Source organism: Leopardus geoffroyi, chromosome A1 (genome assembly GCF_018350155.1).
Source record: "Leopardus geoffroyi isolate Oge1 chromosome A1, O.geoffroyi_Oge1_pat1.0, whole genome shotgun sequence".
NCBI classification, from domain to species: domain Eukaryota; kingdom Metazoa; phylum Chordata; class Mammalia; order Carnivora; family Felidae; genus Leopardus; species Leopardus geoffroyi.
The window spans coordinates 157,996,270-158,016,061 of record NC_059326.1 but is presented as its reverse complement, the minus strand read 5'-3'; the positions used below and the strand labels follow the sequence as shown (position 1 = coordinate 158,016,061).

Genomic DNA, 19,792 nt, shown 5'->3' with positions numbered 1-19,792 from the left:
GGTGTCAGGGAAGGGTTCAGAATCCAGATTTTCTGATTAACAGTCTAGTATTGATGTACCAGGTCTCTCTGTACACAGAGATTCACATATAAACAAAGTTTTCTTTTCAGCAACTTTACTCATTTGTTTGTTAATTTGACTTCATTGTTCATTGTTTTCTTTTAACTCATGACCTCTCCTGAGTAGTGATACAGGCTAAAAGACAGAACTTCAGCCTGAGATGAATCATCTTAATAATGCAGTATTAGAACCAAGGTGTGTGTGTGTGTGTGTGTGTGTGTTTATCAAGGGAGGGGAGAGAGGAATTATCAAACAAAGACCCCCCCAAAAACACAATCTTGAGTCCCATAGAATGGATTTATGTTAATTTTTCAAATATTTTCTGTTCCTTGCCTCCTCCAAAATGAGATCACCTCTCATTCATTCTCATACCAGTAGCCCTGATAATTTTAATAATTTGCCATTTCAAGGAGCCATGGGAAAAGAAAGGAAGTTGCTTTTAGACAGTGTCTTATTCAAGCAAACGGAAATGGTTTCTGAACCGCAGAAAACAAATAAACATGCCTCTCCCTGGAACTTCACTAGTGTTTGCCTGTTGTCTGGCACTAAAAAGTGTGCTTTAAAATAATGGTTCAGTGTGGGCCTGAAGATTCTGAATGCTAGTGGAGCTATCTAAACTCTAGAAGAGAGGATGTTGACTGTGTATAGGACCACTGAGCTTGGACAAACTCCCAAATGCTGGGTGTAAAACCATATGCTAAATGTCTTTCCATACAGCAAAATGAAATGCCAAGTCCTTAATGGTCAACTTTGCTTTCACAATTTCCCAAGTATGTTTCATTATTGCTCAAAATATAAGGCTAGCATACTATGTATATAGCCATAGTATATGACATCCATCAAGACACAGATGCTTGGCATTCTGGTGACGTTGTAAAGCATTCTAAAGAACTATGCATTTTCTGTTATCATGTCCACTGACATACCTTTCATCCTTTACTTGTGAATTAAAAAATGTGTAGTTTGGAATTCTGTGGGATCCCATTGAATTCCTTAGGACCATGGTCAAACATAGCTAAATGGTTATCCTTTTCCATAATATTATTCTTGGGCATGGAAGGGAGTATCTTCTTAATAAAGGAAAATTGGCAAAGAGACTTCTTGCAGTGCAGTCCTGGTCTGGCACAAAATGTGAGGCACCGGGGATGCAAACATCTCATCTTCAGATCCTTACCTGGCAAAGATGCAAGAGGACATATTCCCTGGCGTTGCTCAGCAATCTGCAGCACCATGGTAGGTCTCAGGTCTTTGGACTGACCTTCTCTCGGATGGTAGAAATCCAAAGTAAAGCAATGTGACCTGGCAAATGCAGGATCCTGGAGCAGAGCGTGTGATTTCTTCCATTCCTATGGAGATCCTCATTTGGCTGAAAGTCCATCCAGGGACAAAGTGTTTCCAGATCTTTGGCAGAAAAAGAAATGCCCTCTTTTCAACTTTCTTTATTTCAAAGAAGTATAATGCTGAAAAGAAAATGTGAGTATCTTCTATACTTTTGCTATGGCAATAACGGCCATATAGATCTTAATGCTTATACAATACTGGTGTTAACAGTAGCTACTTGTAAATAAAATCACTTAAAGAATATAACACTTGTTTTTTTTCTAATCTATAGAATATAAGATGAGATAGTAAATGAAATATGTCTGCATATGTGTATATATGTATACATGTGCAAACATGTATGTGTGACATAAAATGTGATGAAATATGTACCTATGCATACATGCATACTATGTGTGTATGTGTGCACACATGGGGTGTATTGAGCATGCAGGATGCATGAGATATAATCACAAAAAGCCACTTTGTTTTTGTTTGCTGTCCTTTTTAGTTGGAGAACATCTTCCTCTAACCCTGGATAAAAATAAGCAATCCCATGCCTGTTCTTCCACATGATGTGGAAAATCCTACAATCACTTTAATTTGTAAAATACAATTTTAATCCAGAAACTAGAATTTTCAGGTCAATATATGAATCAGTGTGGTAAAAGCTGTCATTCCTCACTACTCTGCCCTCATCCCGTTTAATAGGCTTGCACATTCTTCTCTCAGCTACTGTGAAAATGGCCTATGAATGGCTCTGAGAGAATTCTCTCAGGAGAACTGCCATCAGCTGACAAGTGCCATCTTTCCTGGGAAGTCATGATACCACTCCCCTACCTCCCCCCCACATATGTATCAATAACTGATTTTAAAGGTATGAGAGGCCAGACCCTGGCTCCAGGGGACACAATTCTGTTGTGCAACTAAAGCTGCATGTATCCTGAAATCATACCCTGGCCCCACTTGTTTACTTTTCTTATCCTTAAACTTAATGACTTTTTCTGAAGAACACTCCTCAAAAATTTGTTAGTCCTGAATTTTACACTCAGTCTCTGCTTCTAGAGAACGCAATGTGAGACAAGACAAAACAAAACAAATCTCCATTTTCATTTAAAGTTAAGATTTTCCACTACCCACTCAAGGTAGAGTTGTCTGCAGGAAGTTCACCAGCCTTCAGAGAAGGGGAGGCAGGTTATTTAATATTATATTTCCAGCATACCACTACTTTACTCACCACCAGCTACCACTAATTATCAAGTAATTTTCCTGTATCTCTTGAAATGAATATATTATTTTTTAAGACTACAAATATATTGTAATACACTGATATTTTCTGACACTGCTTCTGGTGGGGACAACGTCTTACATAATCATGACATTGTATAGAATTTGAAGCTGTGTTGTTAGGACATACTCTCAACACTTTAGTCTCTGCTTCTCTATTTCCCATCCTATTATCTAGAATTTTACTTTTGGAAAGGTAAGAGGTTCTTGGTTTGTTTGTTTGTTTGTTTTCCCTTTGGGCTCTGATTATCTTTTGGACAAAATAAGCTTTACCACATTTATCTAATCATCTTTATTTTCCATATATTTTGCTGTGTCTCCTAGAATTGCTTTTCTTCTTATTGGAATAGTTCCTCCAAGAGTGTTTACAACGTGGTTCTTTGTGAGACAAACTTGGTGTGACTAGAACATCTCCATTAAGCCCTCCTTGGTGCTACTGAAATCTGGTTGTGAGTGTCCTCTGGGTGGCAAGCACCAAATTTGGGGGTCCTTTAGGGATTCCCCTCACTTTGGAGCCTCCACACTGCAACAGTGCACCTTTTGGTTGACCTCTTGTGAACCCCCCCCCAGATCTTGACCCAAAAAGTACACCCATACACTCTTGCTTCTGGGGTCTCCTGGCCTACCAAGAAGGGAGGAGGGAGGTTCTTTGAAGACAACACAAACCTGTTTATCTTCTCTTGGCCCACAGGAATCTCATTTATCCTCAGACCTCCAAAATGTTGGTTCCTCCAATTACTGACTTCTCTCCGCACTGGGTCCTTATGGGTGTGTTGTCCTTCCCACCTCTCCAAGGCAGGAAGAAGACACTGAACACACATTAGTTTCTTTCAAATTCTCTTTTATTGCTACTCCACTCTAGCACTGAGGGACTCATGTTCTGCAGCTCAGGAAGCCTTCTTTCATATTTTCACTCTTCTGTTACTGAAGATTAGGAATAAAACGCCTCTGACTTTTCAAGAGCATTACTAAAAAGTATGACAATGGAGTAAAGCCTTCAAAGTTTTGAGGAAAAATGTATTCTGAGGCAAAATAATCTAAACATTTATACTTTGCCAAGTTACGGAGAGAATAGAGATATTTTCAGACATAGAAGATCCCCAAAACTTTATCCAACATGTACTCTTTCTCGGAAAGTTACTAATGAATATATTCCACTGAATTAAGGGAATTAAGGCAAGAGAAGGAAGAATGGGATCCATAAAACAATCTAACCCAAGAGGGAAGCAAAGGAAATTACCAGAATGATAACAGGAGATCTCAAGACCACCCTTTTTACCACCTAGAGAACAACTTGTCCAGATTGGGGGTGAGAAGGCTTTGAGACAGACATCTTTAAAAAGATGATACTGGCAAATCAAAACCTCAATAAGATATCACCTTACACCTGTTAGAGTGGCTGTTATAAAAAAGACAAAAAACAGCAAGTGTTGAAGAAGATGTGGAGAAAAGGGAACCCTTGTACACTGTTGGTGAGAATGTAAATTGGTGCAGCCACTATGGAAAACAACATTGGGGCTCCTCAAAAAATTAAAAATTGAACTACCACATGGTCCAGCAATTCCACTTCTGGGTATTTATCCAAAGAAAATGAAAACACTAATTTGAAAAGATATATGTACCCCTATGTTCACTGCAGTATTATTCATAATACCCAAGATATGGAAACAACTTATGTGTCCATCAATGGATAAATGGATAAAGAAAATGTACACATACACAATGGGATATTATTCATCCATAAAAAGAATAATATCTTGACATTTGCAACAACATGGGTGGATCTTGAGAGCATGAAGTGAAATAAGTCAGATAGAGAAAGACAAATACTATTTAATCTCATTTATATATAGGAGAGTTAGGGGACAGGTGAAATGGGTGAACAGAGTCAAAAGGTACAAACTTCCAGTTATAAAATAAATAAGTCATGGGGATATATGTACAGCATGGTGACTGTGATGAATAATACCATATTATATATTTGAAATCTGCTAAGAGAGTAGATCTTAGAAGTTTTTATCACAAGAAAAAGAACTGTAACTATGTGAGGTGATGAATGTTAACTAGACTCAATGTAGTTATCATTTCTCAATGTATACAAATATTGAATCGTGTTGACACCTGAAACTAATTTGTTATATGTCAATTTTTTCTCAATGAAAATAATTTTTAAAAGATGACATTGTCAGAAAATGGAAGTGTTTGAACATGAGAGGAGATTTGCATAAGAGGAAGTTTGGAGCTAATTATGTTAAGAACACAAAAAATAAATATATGAATAAAATAAGACTATAACTCCAATAAAAACAAACCAAAAATATGCAGGAAAAGAAAAGTAATTAAACTGTAGTAGTACATAGTACATTTGTAAGTAGTTTACATAATGGAAATAATGTAAATATGGAATATTTATTAAACCAAAATTACAGTAACACTATTTGAGGAGAATGCAAACAAACTAAAAAAACCTCTCATCTTCCAAAGTTTAAAGTTAAAGAATAATAACCCGATGTGACAAATTAAGAGCTGTTATCACGAGCATACTATTAAGAGATAAAAGTGTTTGTTTGTTTGTTTGTTTTTACTTTATAAAGTCTAAAAGAATAAAATAGTGTTTGTATCTGGGGTGCAGGAAATAGAAGGGAACTCCAATTTTTCATTTTTAAAATAGACTGTAGAATTCTTGAGTATTTGTATTTTGTACCTACATTTGATAGAAATTAAAAACTAAATTAAAAAATCAAAAGTTAAAATATGGATTATTTAATAAATGTCACTGGAATAACTGGTTATCCATGAAGGAAAAGGAAAAGTAGGTTTCTACCTTTCACCATCCATAAAAATAAGTTCAAAATTATTATAATACCTATAAAGCTTTAAGCCTTTAAAAAAAAATAGGTGAATATTTTTATGACATCAATCCAAGGCAGATTTCTTTAAAGGCAGAATACTATAAATGCAAGGGAAAATATTGATAAATCATATTGCACATTACAATAAAAATTTTCTGTACTACAAGAAAGTCACCATAAGCAATGCTGAGACAAGTCACAGATTGGGAGAAGATATAATTGCTAAAATATCCAGAATATATGTGAAATTCCTACAAATAATGATTAATGCAAGAAGTTCAATAGGGAAATGAATCAAATAATATAATCAGACAATTTGTTGAAGAAGAGATCTCAACAACCAATAAATATAAGAAAAGACAGGCAAACATAAGGATCAAATTAAAACAAGGAGAAATCATTATACACCAATGGAATGAAGAGGCCGGGGGAGAACAATATGAAAGCTAATAACTCCAACTGTTGTAAAGAATATGGGGAAAAATAATTTATGTACCATCTGTGGCAGAACAAATTGGTACAAATGCTTTGGAGAAAAATACACTAATACCTAGGAAAGCTGCAAATGTGCACATTAATTAACGTTCTGATATATCCTTCAGACCTAGAGAAATTATTGTACCTTTGGCCAAGGGAAAGTCACAAAGATATTCTTTACTGCACTTTTTAAAATAGGGGGAAATGGACAATAACCCCAATGTCCATAAACAAGGAATGGATGAATAAACATGGTGTGTTCATACAATGGGATACTATGCACCTGTTGAAATGAATGAACTAGATTGACATGGATAAATTTTGGAAACACACTACTGAAGACATAGGACCAAACTGAAGTTGTGACATGGTACGTATGATTCCATATGTGTGAAATTTTAAGGCACAGCATAATACTATATATGTTCATGGATAGATACATACAGAGTAAAATCTGAAAACTTGCATGGGAATGCTTCCCAACAAATTCAGGACTGTGGGACTCTTGAGGGAGGGAAGGAGGAATGGGAAAAGAGATGGAGGAAGGACAGTATTAGATGCACTCACAATGCTTGATTACAAACGCCAAAACAAAAATGGTCTGAGGCAAATAAATAGAAGGCTAACATTTGTTAAATCCAAGGAGGTAGATATGTGGGTATCAGTTTTGTCTATTTCCTGCATGTTTAAAATCTTTAACAACAACAGTACAGAGGGATATGTGCCAACTATCAGAAGTCAGGCCTGTTTCTGGTGGCCACTAAACAGGTGCGTGCTCTCAGCCAAATCCCTTAGCATCTTCCAATCTCAGTTCCATTATTTGTAAACGGAGAGGAACAGCATCTCGCCCAGCCAGCTTCAGTGTTCAGAATATGACTAAATGAAATAATATATGTAAAGAGCCATTTCAAAAATTTTTTATAGCTAAATAATGAAAGAATTATTACTGTTTGCATGTTGACATGTAAAAAATGAATATCCATAAAAAATAATAATACTAGTTCAGGGGACTGATATCAACACGTGGTATATCTATTCTATGGGTTTTGTATTGCTGTTTTGACTGTACTCATCATCTTATCCTGCTCTGGAGGCTTGACAAGGAGAGAGAGAAAATGAATCCTATCATGGCTTCCAACTCTATCTCCTAAATGCTCTAAGGATTCGAAAGAGTTAAAGCACAAAGGTCAGCCAGCAACCAGTGGGAGAAAAACACACTGCATGTAAAGATGATATTTTAGGAAATGTCAGTTTAGTGAAAAAGACTGCTTGGCAAAGGAACACAACACTTGCTTCTACTTAGATCTTTAAAAAATTTATTTTAAATAACAGCATTGGAAAAAATATATGACGTGAAGAAAGAACACAAGAAAGAACTTTTTGCCTATGTATTCTTCTCAGTTAGGCTCCTCTTAATAAATGAACTCTCCTCAAAAACATTTGTTAGATAGAAGCAATTAAGGCCGAAGCTCTATCCTGTCTTCACTAATTAATTATAGCAAATGAGCCTGTAATGTGCATCATAACAACTTAATAAGCTGGGCCAAACTATTTTAGATTCTGCTATGCTAGTATTTCATCATTGCTGGGCTATTTAAATTAGGTAAGTACTATTCAAACATAAATAGCTTTTGAATTACCTGTGTCCTTCAAAATAAACTCTATGTCTTGAGCAAATGTGCTATTTATGTGGAAGGGGTGACAGCATCGAATGACCTAGAAGGGAAGACCGGGAAAGGAGGAGGAGACAGGACAAACATGTGAGCTCACACAAACTATCGTATTCAGTAATATAATATCCATCCCCCCTGCAGCATATCACACTTGCTGACCGGATGCCATTCCAACAAATTTTTCAGTATTTGTTGGACCTGAACAGTGGAGACTCCGATAGCTACGTTAGCCTCTCTCTTTTGACATCATTTGTTACGTTATCAATTCTCTCCTCAAATGTCTAACTGAACTTGGATCAAAGGGTGACTAATACAAGCTCTTTAGCAATGTCTCTGCTTTTAATGAAACTTTAAAGGCAGTTAATGACTCACTGAGTCAATGAATAGACTTTGTACATCTGGGGATGAGTTAAAATATGGCTTACTGTCAATGAAAGAGGCGAAGGCCCCAGACCAGCTGTGAATTATCTCAAACATAATTATCTGAAACTTTAAAGCGCTGGTTTGTTTCAAATCAAAGGTCATTGTGCCTTCCAGGTAGTTAACATCTGCTACTACCTCAAGGTGGTAATAGACTAACTTCAGCAAAAGTCAAACAGATTCTCATCTCTCCCTCCTTAAAGCACAAAGAGTTCATTGCCGATGATGGTATAACTCAGGCACTTCCAGAAGGGATGGAGAAAAGAGGGTGGTGTCAGAGAACAAGTCTAGGACTCAAGCTAGATCCATCAGGTGGTCTCTTCTGTGGATCCTTCATTCCTGTTCATCACTCATACCAAGTTTCTCTAGGACATACAGCTAGAGATTTTTCACCATGGAGTGGAAAACACAGTGTAACAATTATCTCAAAATGTTTTTGAAACGTGAACCATTTAGAGGCAGAGGGAAACATACCAGTTTGGAAGACCAGAAGAAATTTTAAAAGCAAAGGCCAGTGACCAGGAAAAATAACTGTCTCGTTTCCTCTTTGTTGTCACACCCATCATCTCTATGAAGTAATGGGTGAAAATGGACACACACACACACACACACACACACCTGATACTGGATCTAAGGACAAATTTTATAATGGCAGAAACTGTATTTTGACACATTTTTTGATGTTCCAAAATACATTTTTCCCTCAAATTTGTGATATCCTAGGACAAAAAGTAAATATATATATCTGTGTATGTATATACATGCATACATATATATATATATATATATATACACACACACACACACATATATATATGTATATATATACACACACACCTTTCAGGAGTTATTCTTTCAGTAAATTTTTTGGGCAGAATCAGGGCTGAACTGTAAAACTGGGGCTCTAACTCATTTCTTCTCTCATAATTTTCCTCTCATTTCTTCCTCTTCCCTATGCAGGACCTATGTTAGCAAGTCCTTGATAAGATGCCAAAAGATAAACATTTCAAGCATACATCTATTTCTTAAAGTCCACTCCCAAATCTCAAATCCTCCAAAACTCAAATGGTATGGCAGTAATGATAGATTCACAGACATAGGGATGAGAGAGTAGACAGTCGAGCCGCAATGCCCAGTATATCACAAGTGACGAGAGATCTGCATTGTGTTCACGCTTGGTCAATGCAGTAGCGCATTCAAAGGCATTCAAGCCCTTGAGAAATCTGTTCCTTGAATTATACATTTTTATAAAAATATTCTCTGTATAGAAAAATAACTAAGCAAGCAATTTGTAAAGACTTGGGACCAGTTTAAATCCCATTGATGCCTCAAAGGACATGAGGTTTCAGTCAGCAACATACAACCAACTAAATTGCTTTCTCCAAAAAGGAGAGCCAGTACTTTTCTTTTTTAATGTTTATTTATTTTTGAGGGAGAGAGCAGGGGTGGGCAGAGAGAGGGGGGGACAGAGGATCTGAAGTGGGCTCTGTGGTGACAACAGCAAACCTGATGCGGGGCTCGAACTCACAAACCATGAGATCATGATGTGAGCCAAAGTTGGCTGCTCAAGTGACCATGCCACCCAGGCACTCCAAGAGCCAGAACTTTTTATATACCTTTGTCAGTCATTGTCAGGCAATAAATACACTAGGTATTTGCTTAAAATAAGAAAATGAGGACAGGGCCAGACAACCTAGCTTATTTTATTTCTGTGGTTCCTACTATTCTCTAGCCTTTCTTTTCTTGGCTGTCACACTGCCCGTGTGGTCTTTAGCAGAGCCCAGAATGCTCCAATAACTCTGTTAGTTTAATGAGTTTACCCAACTCACCTTACCATGGAAGGCTTCTCTGAAGTTCCATGACTGTACTTCACAGAAGAGCTTGGCAGCCTTGAATTCCAATAATATAAAAGGCCTATTAAACAATAGCTCATTTGATTTAAATCAAATTTATCAATGTCATATCAACTCTAGAACAGCACTGTCATTTAGAAAGCAAGTTCCATCAGGGTGGGTTCTTCTCTAGGCTTGTTCCTTCTCTTAGTATTAAGGCTGACAGCCTTTTGAGGAAGATATAATTGATATAAAATATTTTATCTCATCCAAAGACTTACATTAGTTATTCAAATTCCAAAATGACTATGCATAATCTTCCTTGAATCTGTTCACACTTACTATATATCAGGTTATTTAATTTTAGTGAAATCTTCCTCTTGTTTTGAGAGAACAAATGTTGTTCACTTTACTACCAGGTAACAACAATTTAAGAAAACAACTGTATTAGATTAGCCTAAAAGGAGGGAACTTATTTTCCCAATGACATTATATTGGTTAAAAAAAAGGGGGGGGGGTATGAAAATAGCTAGAGATAAAAATAGGATAAGAAATTTGTCTATATGTTATTAGAATAATCGTGTTAGAACAAGTGGCAAAAATTACTTGTATATGGCCAATGAATACAACAGGTGCTCAACTTCCATAATCACTAAGAAAATGCAAATTAAACCATACTGCATCCTGGACATATTCCAGAATGCCTAAAATGAGAAGATGGAAAGGAACAAAGAGAGGCACCATAACTCATACACTGCTGATGGACCAGAGAATCAGTGCAACTACTCTGGAAATCTGTTTGGCAAGTTATCTATTTAAACTGAATGCTCACATATCCTATTATCTGACAGGTCCACTTCTAGGTATATTCCCAACAGAAATACATATATACATTCACAGAACTACATGTATCAGATTGGTCATAGCAGCAATTGTAATAGCCTCAACCTGAAAGCTACCCAAACGTCCATCAACAGTTGAACGTATAAATATATTTGAGTTTATTCACACAGTGGAAAACACTACAGTTATGAAGGTAAACGATCTACAGTTACACCCAACAAAATGAAGGAATCTCACAAATGTTGTGTTAAAGGAAAGAAGCCAGACATAAAAGCCACACACATTCTATGATACCATTTATACAAAGCACCAAAACAGGCGGAACAAATTTATGCTTTGTTGATGTTATTTGTTAACACTGGTGTGAAGAGGAAGTCAGTGCTCAGCGAATAGGAGTGCTTGCCATCCTCTATGCTTCCATGATCTCCTGGTGGGAAGCCCTACCCCAAACACTACACACATGCTAAAATTAAGACAGGTTTCCAAGTGAATTCTGATGTTGAAGCACATGACAAGCAGGCATGAAACCGTGGAGATGTACTTAATGCTGCTTCTAGTGGACAGAAGGACTGTGGGCTCCCCATCCCCCCAACACAGATGCCCTGTGACCCTTACTACTAGAGAAGTTTCTCTTTAATTCTTCCATTTCTATCCCATCAAAGCACAGAAAAATACTTTAGGCTATGATTAGAAAAACGTGTTAGGTGTGATGTGGTGGGGCCAAGGATTGGCAAGGCGGGTGTGGGGGGGGGGGTGTACAAGAAGATGAGAAGACTTATTTAATGCATTTGCCAAAAACCATTATAGACATTTACTTCACACATAACACTTAAGGGAAGTTGCAGGTGGAAGTCTCCTTTCAATTTGTTTAAACTCTTCACAAACAGACCACATAAAGGCTAAGAAGTTATAAACAGAGGCTACTGCTGCAACTGAATACAAGTTACAACAAAGATAGCCCAACACATATTTAATGATGTGTATAAAGCTACTTGTGCTGAGTAATAATGGCAAATGGTACACATAAGTAGTTAAATAAGGATTATTCTTATTTGGTCAGGTATTTCTTATTTTTCTCTTCTTTTTATTAATTCTACACTTGTAATTTATTACATGGCAGGGACCTTTTTTTTTCCTTCTATCTTTGTGCCCCTATGACAGGAGCTGGTGCAAAAGGTTCTCAACAAATGATGTTGAACAGAAGCAATGCCAATATAGATTATTTATCTTAAAGCTCTTTCTCCCATCAGCATTTCCTAAACTCTACCCATCCACAATGGCTGTGACAGAAGCCTTCCTAGGACCCCTTACCATAACTCTTTTGTCTTCTTTACCTTCTGACACTTTTTCAAATGCTTATTACTTGCCATCCACAACACCCACCCTTTTCCACCTACAATACTCACCTACCTAGTGCTGTGAGTTCAAAAAGTCTGGAATCAGCAAAACTCTACGATACAGGCAGATGACCAATCAATAAGGGCTGTGCTTCTTAACCCTGCCTGCACATTACAGTCCCTTGGGAAACTTTAAAAAATACTGATGGTTGGACCCAACTCTCAGAAATCCACATTCAGTTTGTTTGAGTGAATCTCTGGCAGCTGAGTTTTTAAAAGTGCACCAGTTACTCCTGATGTAGCCAGGGCTAAGAACCATTGCCTAGATGATGAACACATATTCACTAGATATGGGTAAGAACCATGAACAAAGGAGAGCACAGGAGAAAGGACCATAAATATGGACTCTGGGCATCTTAAGAAATAAAGGAAGAGATGTAGTAGGGGTGGGGAGATAACCAATTCAGCAGAGAAGAGGTCTGGTATGGCAGAGTTTGGGCTTTAATGAAAAGAAACGGACAACTCCCTGATATATCTCTGCTCAGTCCTAAGCAGCTACTAATATGTGAGATTCTTTCTGATGGTTCTATTCAGTGTACTTAAGTCCCAATTTTTTTCAATGTTCATTTATTTTTGAGAGATATTGCAAACGCAAGCGGGGCAGGGGCAGAGAGAGAAAGACAGAGAGAGAATCTCAAGCAGGCTCCATGCTGTCAAGTGCAGAGCCCGATATGATGTTCAAATTCATAAACCGTGAGATCATGACCTGAGCCAAAATCAAGAGTCTGACGCTTTAACTGACTGAGCAACCCAGTGGACCGCAAGCCCAATTTTAATCTGATGAAAAAAGGAAATAGAAAGGACAAAGCACATGTTTCGAGGAGTATTTTAGTAGTTGTCATGATTGCTTTTATTGTGAATTTTGGTTTCTAACAGTGAAGACTACTTCCCCAAGTAAATTTCAAGTGCAGGCTTTAGAATCAAAGAAACCTAAGTTTGAATGCTGATTTGATCCTTTTTAGTCACAGATCTTAGACAATTGATTCTCTGGGACTCAGTTATTTTCAGTCTATAAAATGGGGATGATAAAATCTACCTTGTGAGGCCTTATGAAGATCAAATAAGATAATAAAAAAGAATGTTCTGACAGTTTGAAGATACACAATATTAGTTACCTTCCCCTCTAGATAAGACCTATCTTTCAGACCTGTATTGTCTAATATGATAGCCATTAGCCATGTGTAGCTATTTAAATTTAAATTTTAATTAATTAAAAGTATTTACAATTAGAAATTTAATTCCTCAGTTTCCCTAGCCATATTTCAAGTGCTCAGTAGCCACATATGGTTAGGGATATCTACCTATAGTTTATTGGACAGCACATTATAGGCCATTTCCATCACCGCAGAAGATTTTAGTGAACAGCACAGCTATACTACCAGAGCTCACTTACATGCAGCTACATGAGATCCCATCCATAGAATTCACTGGCCAAGCAGAGAGGTACAGAGCTAAATGCTTCTATCAGAATATTCCATGACTAACACACCTGCTTTTTCTTGGTGTTCACTTCCATAAAGAATGGGACACAAAAAGAAGATGTTGAGAAATTTGAAAATAAGCCTGGCTTACTTAGCAATTGTGCTGGGTTGAGCAGGTTATGTCAGTCTTTAGCTTTGCAAAAGCAAATAAAGCCATCCAGGGTTGTCAAGCAAAGGCATATTTGCCATCAATTTATTTATTATTCATACACAGCTTCTAGGCACTGTACTGGTCAACTTTGAATTCATTTCCCTGGCAACCTGGGATAAATTAAGCAACATGACAGAGTCATGAGGCAGGGAGCCTTTTGAGAACATCTTAACCCATCATCTCAGACTTTGAAGTTGCCTTTTATCTTAGATACTATGCCTAAACCAGCCTGCCAATGTGTCATCTGAGGCCAACAGTCTCCAGATCACTAATTCAGTCATGACTTGTTTAAACAAGAAAAGCAAGAATGTGATGGGTCACAGGGTGTGGTTGTGCAGGCTGTGCACTGCACAACTCCATGGAGTGTCATTTACATAGTTATCATAGATTTGAATATTCATTCGGACAATTTGCCCAGAAAATAGCAATAGTGTCTTAAACAAGGGTTTAACTTTTTTTTTTAACTTTTATTAAAGTTTTGTATATATTAGCCACAGGGGTAACTGGGTGGGTGGGTTGCTTTAAAGCAGAAACAAACAAAAAAGTAAATATCCTTAATCTAGGGGTAATTCAGCAATGGGGCCGAAGAATGTTCTGGATATCCATAGCAGTCTTTGTTCCAAAGCTGCTGGAAAAAATCTGCCTCCTGATTAACAAAACTGGACCTCAACTGCTGGATTTACAGATATTCACTGGTTCTGAACAGGTTTTAGCACTGACGCAGTGGTTCTCAAGCCTGGCTCTACAATCACTTAGGGAATTAAAAAAAATACTGTATTCTTAGAAACAAACAAAGAAAAATGCAAAACAAAATCACAAACTTATAGATACAGGGAACAGACTGATGGTTGCCAGAGGCGAGCAGTAGGGGCTAAGGAAAATAGGTGAAGGTGGTCAAATTTTGGATTGTGAAATAAATAAGTCACGGGGATGTGACGCATGGTGACTACAGTTAGTTACCACTGTATTGTATATTTGAACATTGCTAAGAGGTTAGATCCTGAAAGATTTTATCACAAGAAAAAAATTGTAACTATATATGGTGATGGATGTTAAATAGACTAATTGTGGTGATCATCTCATAATGTATACAAACATCAAATCATTATGTTGTACACCTAAAACTAAAATAATATGGCAATTATATCTCAGTAAAAAAGAAATACTTGATTCTGAACTCTACCTCAAACCAATAAATGAGAATCTCTGTGGGTGGGTCCTGGGTACCAGTATTTTGTAAAAGTATATAAGGTGCAGCACAATGGATAACTGTTCCTCCAGCAGATGGAAAGAAGAGGAATCTGATATCCCCAGTCTGGGCAAGTTGTTAAAATGGAAGAAGATCTCTTAAACGTATTTTATGGAACTTTGAGTCAGTAGAAGCAAAGATAAACTGAAAGGAGACATTTTTGAAAAGTAAGCAATATGATCTGGTATTCATGATTGTGGAGTGGGTCTTTATCATTCGATTCTAAACTTTAGAACTGTACTGCAAATGTAAAGAAGTAGCATCCAACTTCATTGATAAGGTGTTATGGAGTGCTCAGATTGTGCTTTAAGTATTTGAAGAAGCAAGGAAGTAAATGACCGAGAAGGAGAAGGGGAAGGCCCATTTGTGAATGAAAATGAGCCCTCCACTAAGTCCTTCATGCTGGAGGCTGGTGATGGCCTATAATATACCAAGTGCCCACTGACGTTCCCAGAAGGTGAATGGTCCAAAAGGAACAAAAGCTATAGTGTTAAGGCCTTTGCTTCAAGAATGTACAGAAGTTGCAAAATGCATTCCTGAAAGAATTCAGTAATAGGAGTTTCATGTGTATGAAACATGAGGGTGCCATGATATTGCTCAGGGTCCTAATGTAGCACATTAACATACAAGTCCACAATGATGCATCAGTGGCCAGAATCTGCCTACTCATGATCATATTCTACAAAGCCGTTGCAATTTCCTTTACACCACTTTGTGTGGAACGTATCACACACGTCTTGTATTATGTTCAGTTGGATACCTATCAGCAGATGGCAGGGAGCATACTTTGTGCACTGCTGTATTTCTCCGGGTGGCTTGCACAGCACCTTCCACATGGTGAGAAACCTGTTAGAGAACTGTGAAGAACAGATAAGCAAAGAACTGACCAAAGGAAAAGCAGTGTAATCATTTAGCTCTGGAGTCAGCAGTTACCCAATGAATCAATAAAGAACAGTGCATGAGATTGTTGCTTTGAAGAATGCTACCAAAAAAAGAATGAGTGGTGGGGTTCTTAGGAGAAGACCCAGGAAGAGTGTCTTCCACCATCCGCTATCTCTATCTGGCTATAAATGGCAAGCAACCCTTAACAACCTTTTAAGCAACTAGGGAAACATCAACACTAAATTCAGTAATCTTGCCATTTCTATCACAAGATATCACAACTTTCTTTAACTGTGAAGTGGACTCTAACAGATATATTTAAATTTTCCAGGTGGGAATCTTTCCCTTTTTTATCCCAAATAGATGTTTAACTTGCTGGTGTTTCCTCCATGTAATATACAACATATTTAATGAGAAGCCAATAGCTATAGGGATCTCCCTACACTGGGAGTAGTGAACTTGAAGCATAGTAAGCCATGAGCCAGGGTCCTTGTAAACTCAGATTAGAGAACAAATTAATTTTTCTGTCGCCCTGGACTTTTCTTCTTCATGAAGACCAGCACCTCAGCCCAGAAAAGAACAGCTCATTGAGAGCAACGATCCACACAGCTGCTACAGATGTGTTCCTTCTGGCAGTGCTACACATGCTGCCACCATGTCCCTCTCCTGTCTTACAATCAATCAAGGACCATCTGGGATGCCTGTCCCGAGCATGCACAATAGAAAAGGAGACAGCATCAGACAGCACCATGTCCCCCACATGGGAAAGAGGCCATAATCATGTTATCAATTAATCAACCAAAAGTACTGCATTCCTGATGCCCCACATCTGTGCGAGCCCTGCCTGCTGCTGGTTTCTCTGGGGGAATACTGCAGAACATTCAGACCAAAGATTAGATCAAATAGTAACAGGAAAATAACAAGGAGGTATGTATATATTTCAATCACCTATACTGGCTTTCAAAATGGAGCAGCTCGTTGTACATCCAAAGAGTATCCTATGAAACAAACAAGGACAACCAAGCTGCTTGGGAAACAGAAAGATATCTTACTCATGTTTGTATCCCCAGAGTGTAACATGGTGTTCATGTTAAGTATACGTGATAGGTATCCAATAATGCTTGCTGAATAAATGAATGAATGAATATCTTACATGAAGATGGAATCAGAAAAGCCCTTAAAACTTAACTACCTATTATAGCCTCCATGTAAAGAACAACAGCACTAAAATTCTGTGGATTTGGCCGCTTGATATTACTACCTTGGCCACAGCTAATCGGTCCAGAGATTTGTGCTAAGGCCAAAGGATCATGTATAAAAGCCAAACTGCTCTGAGGCACTTTGGTTTAAGACATCTCAATCAAAGTGCCCCAGATTGGATAGTGGCCAGCAAACTCCATTGGATCCTCTCTCTCAGTGAGTACAAACACGAGTCGCACAGAAGAGTGGGTCATGGGCCCTGCTCTTGAATACGGCATGGTGATGGGCTTCTGGAAGACCAGGGTCCAGAGAGGCTGACTGCCAGTTTATAAGGAAGCCTATCACTCCAGGCAGCTTTTCCCTAACCGTGTTCTGAGAAACAGAATTCTGAGAGATGTAAGTAGATACTGCTTGATAATAGTCTGGGAAATGCTGAATGCCATGTCCTTTCTTGATTAGTCACAATATCCATTTGCACATTTAAGTCTCTTAAAAATCTTGCTACAAGAAGAAAGAAAGAAAGAAAGAAAGAAAGAAAGAAAGAAAGAGGGAGAGAGGGAGGGAGGGAGGGAGGGAGGGAGGAAGGAAGGAAGGAAGGAAGGAAGGAAGGAAGGAAGAAACTTTAATCCTACTTAGCAGAGGGCCCTGAAGCCTTTATGTTACAGCACATGTAACTGCTAAAGTGTAGGGTAGGATACCTGATTCGAGAAATGGTGCCCTAAAGTGACCTGGGTGGATCTCTCCTCATAATTTAAGTAAGTCTAACTAAAGTATTGCCTTAGTTATGAGGCTTTAAAATATTATCCCCAGAAAATGAGCCTCCGACTTGTAAGAAATAATCCACAGCCTTGGTCAAAATTAGACTGAACTCTTTTCTATAAAGCAAAGCAGTTGCTCAAATTGTAACATGAGTCAAAACTTTGGGTTCCAAAATTTTTAGGACTTCATGACTTCATTCAGGAATCCTAAAAACAACTGTGGTCATCATCCATTAAAAATGCAACTTTCACAGTGTTCCACAGACAGGGAGATAAAAGTCCTTCGAACTGATTTATTTTCATTAGCGCCTTGCCAGTAAATATGTAAACAATTTAAACCAGGCAAACACACATGCTGAGCATAATAAAACCCATCTTAATTGCTGCTTTACCAAGGAAAAGAACTGAGTACTTTGTCCAATAAATAAATGATCTATGATTCTTCTTGTCACTTTTCTTCTCTTCAGTAAGTTTAATAAATAAAAGTGATGGTTTTGGAAAGTTTTAGGTCAGCTCTTCCAATTGTAACATTCCTTCATTTAAGTATCACCACAACATTCCAAACTTTGAAGCAAAAACTGTTTCCTACATTTATTTTGACACATATCATAAAGCAGCACTGATAAAGCTCAGTCCATCAGCTCTAGCTGGAATTTTCCCTGATCCATGCCTGCTTTTTACCTTCTACTTTTTTTCAGTTCCTTCCTTCCTCTCTCCAACCCTTACTCTGCCCCAGATTCTGACGAATTAAGCCCCTGGTAGGAAAATGAATTTTGTTTTTTAATCATTTGATGCCTGCCGCATAAGCTACAAGGAAATGCATTTTAACTCATCTAAAAATTCTAGTTAGGATCATGAATAACTGAAAAAGGCTTAGCAATGAGCAAACATGCCTCCCATAGGAGAAAAAAAGGTGAGAATGAACTCCAGTAGTTACAGGAACATAAATCTCCTGGTCTGTTAGAGATCAAAAACAAAATTAGTGTTTTAATGGAGAATTCATAAAGATAGAAGTAAAAAAAAAAAAAAAACACAAAAACACCTGGGCGCCTGTGTGGCTCTGTCAGCTAAGTGTCCAAACAGCTCAGGTCATGATCTTGCGGTTCGCAGGTTTGAGTCCTCATCTGGCTCTGTGCTGACTGAGAGCTTGAAGCCTGCTTTGGATTCTGTGTCCCCCTCTCTCTCTCTCTGCCCCTCCCCCATTCACACTCAGTCTCCCCCTCTCTCTCTTTCAAAAATAAACATTAAAAAAAAAAACAACTAAAAGAACAACCATCAATTCTCACTAGCTCCCAAAATAAAATAAAATATTCCTGAAATTAGACAGTCTTCTCATCATTCAATGCCTACTTTTGGAACTAACAGAGTAGTAACTCTGGACAAGGTTGTAATCACTGTCCCAGTAGTAAAATTCAAAGTAAATTTTATAAAATTATGTATGTACATACATAGTACATGGCCAGCTTTCACTCTTAACAGCTATGGAGGCAATGATTCTTGAATTCAAAAACTGCTATTTAATGTGTCAACATGGCAGTAGGGATTAAATAAGAGGAGAATATAGTAAAGATGACACAAGTTTGTATAAGTTATTAGGATCAGTGAGGAGAAAGAAGAAAAGCCATCCAGAGGGAAGAAAACGTGAGGCCAAAGAAGAAAACGAAAAGAATTTAGTTTCCATTCCTACTCCTTATAAGCTGTATTAATATTCAGATTAAGCCCTTTATTGCTTCCACTTGTATTTCGTTTCTGAAATGAGTGATAACACAAAGCCACCTAGATAACATCAGAGCATACTAAGAGAGGAGAAAATATATACAGACGGTCACCAACTTTCAACAGTTGGACTCACAACTTTTTGACTTTTTGGTGGTGTGAAAGCAACACACCTTCAGTAGAAACCACATTTT

At 37.7% G+C, this 19,792-nt stretch overlaps 1 long non-coding RNA gene across 4 annotated transcripts in view; it reads right to left on the bottom strand.

Annotated features, from left to right (window-relative positions):
• The window catches only part of LOC123608612, a 92,709-nt gene that overhangs the window by 36,138 nt on the left and 36,779 nt on the right, over window positions 1–19,792 (bottom strand). For 2 of the 4 annotated variants that reach the window (XR_006717336.1, XR_006717335.1), the window contains exons 2-4: window positions 9,919–9,978; window positions 7,637–7,712; window positions 1,235–1,461 (exon numbers count right to left, since the gene is read on the bottom strand). This is a non-coding gene — a long non-coding RNA (uncharacterized LOC123608612). The remainder of the gene's footprint in view (window positions 1–1,234; window positions 1,462–7,636; window positions 7,713–9,918; window positions 9,979–19,792) is intronic. The other 2 variants (XR_006717339.1, XR_006717337.1) reach the window with 1 other exon arrangement.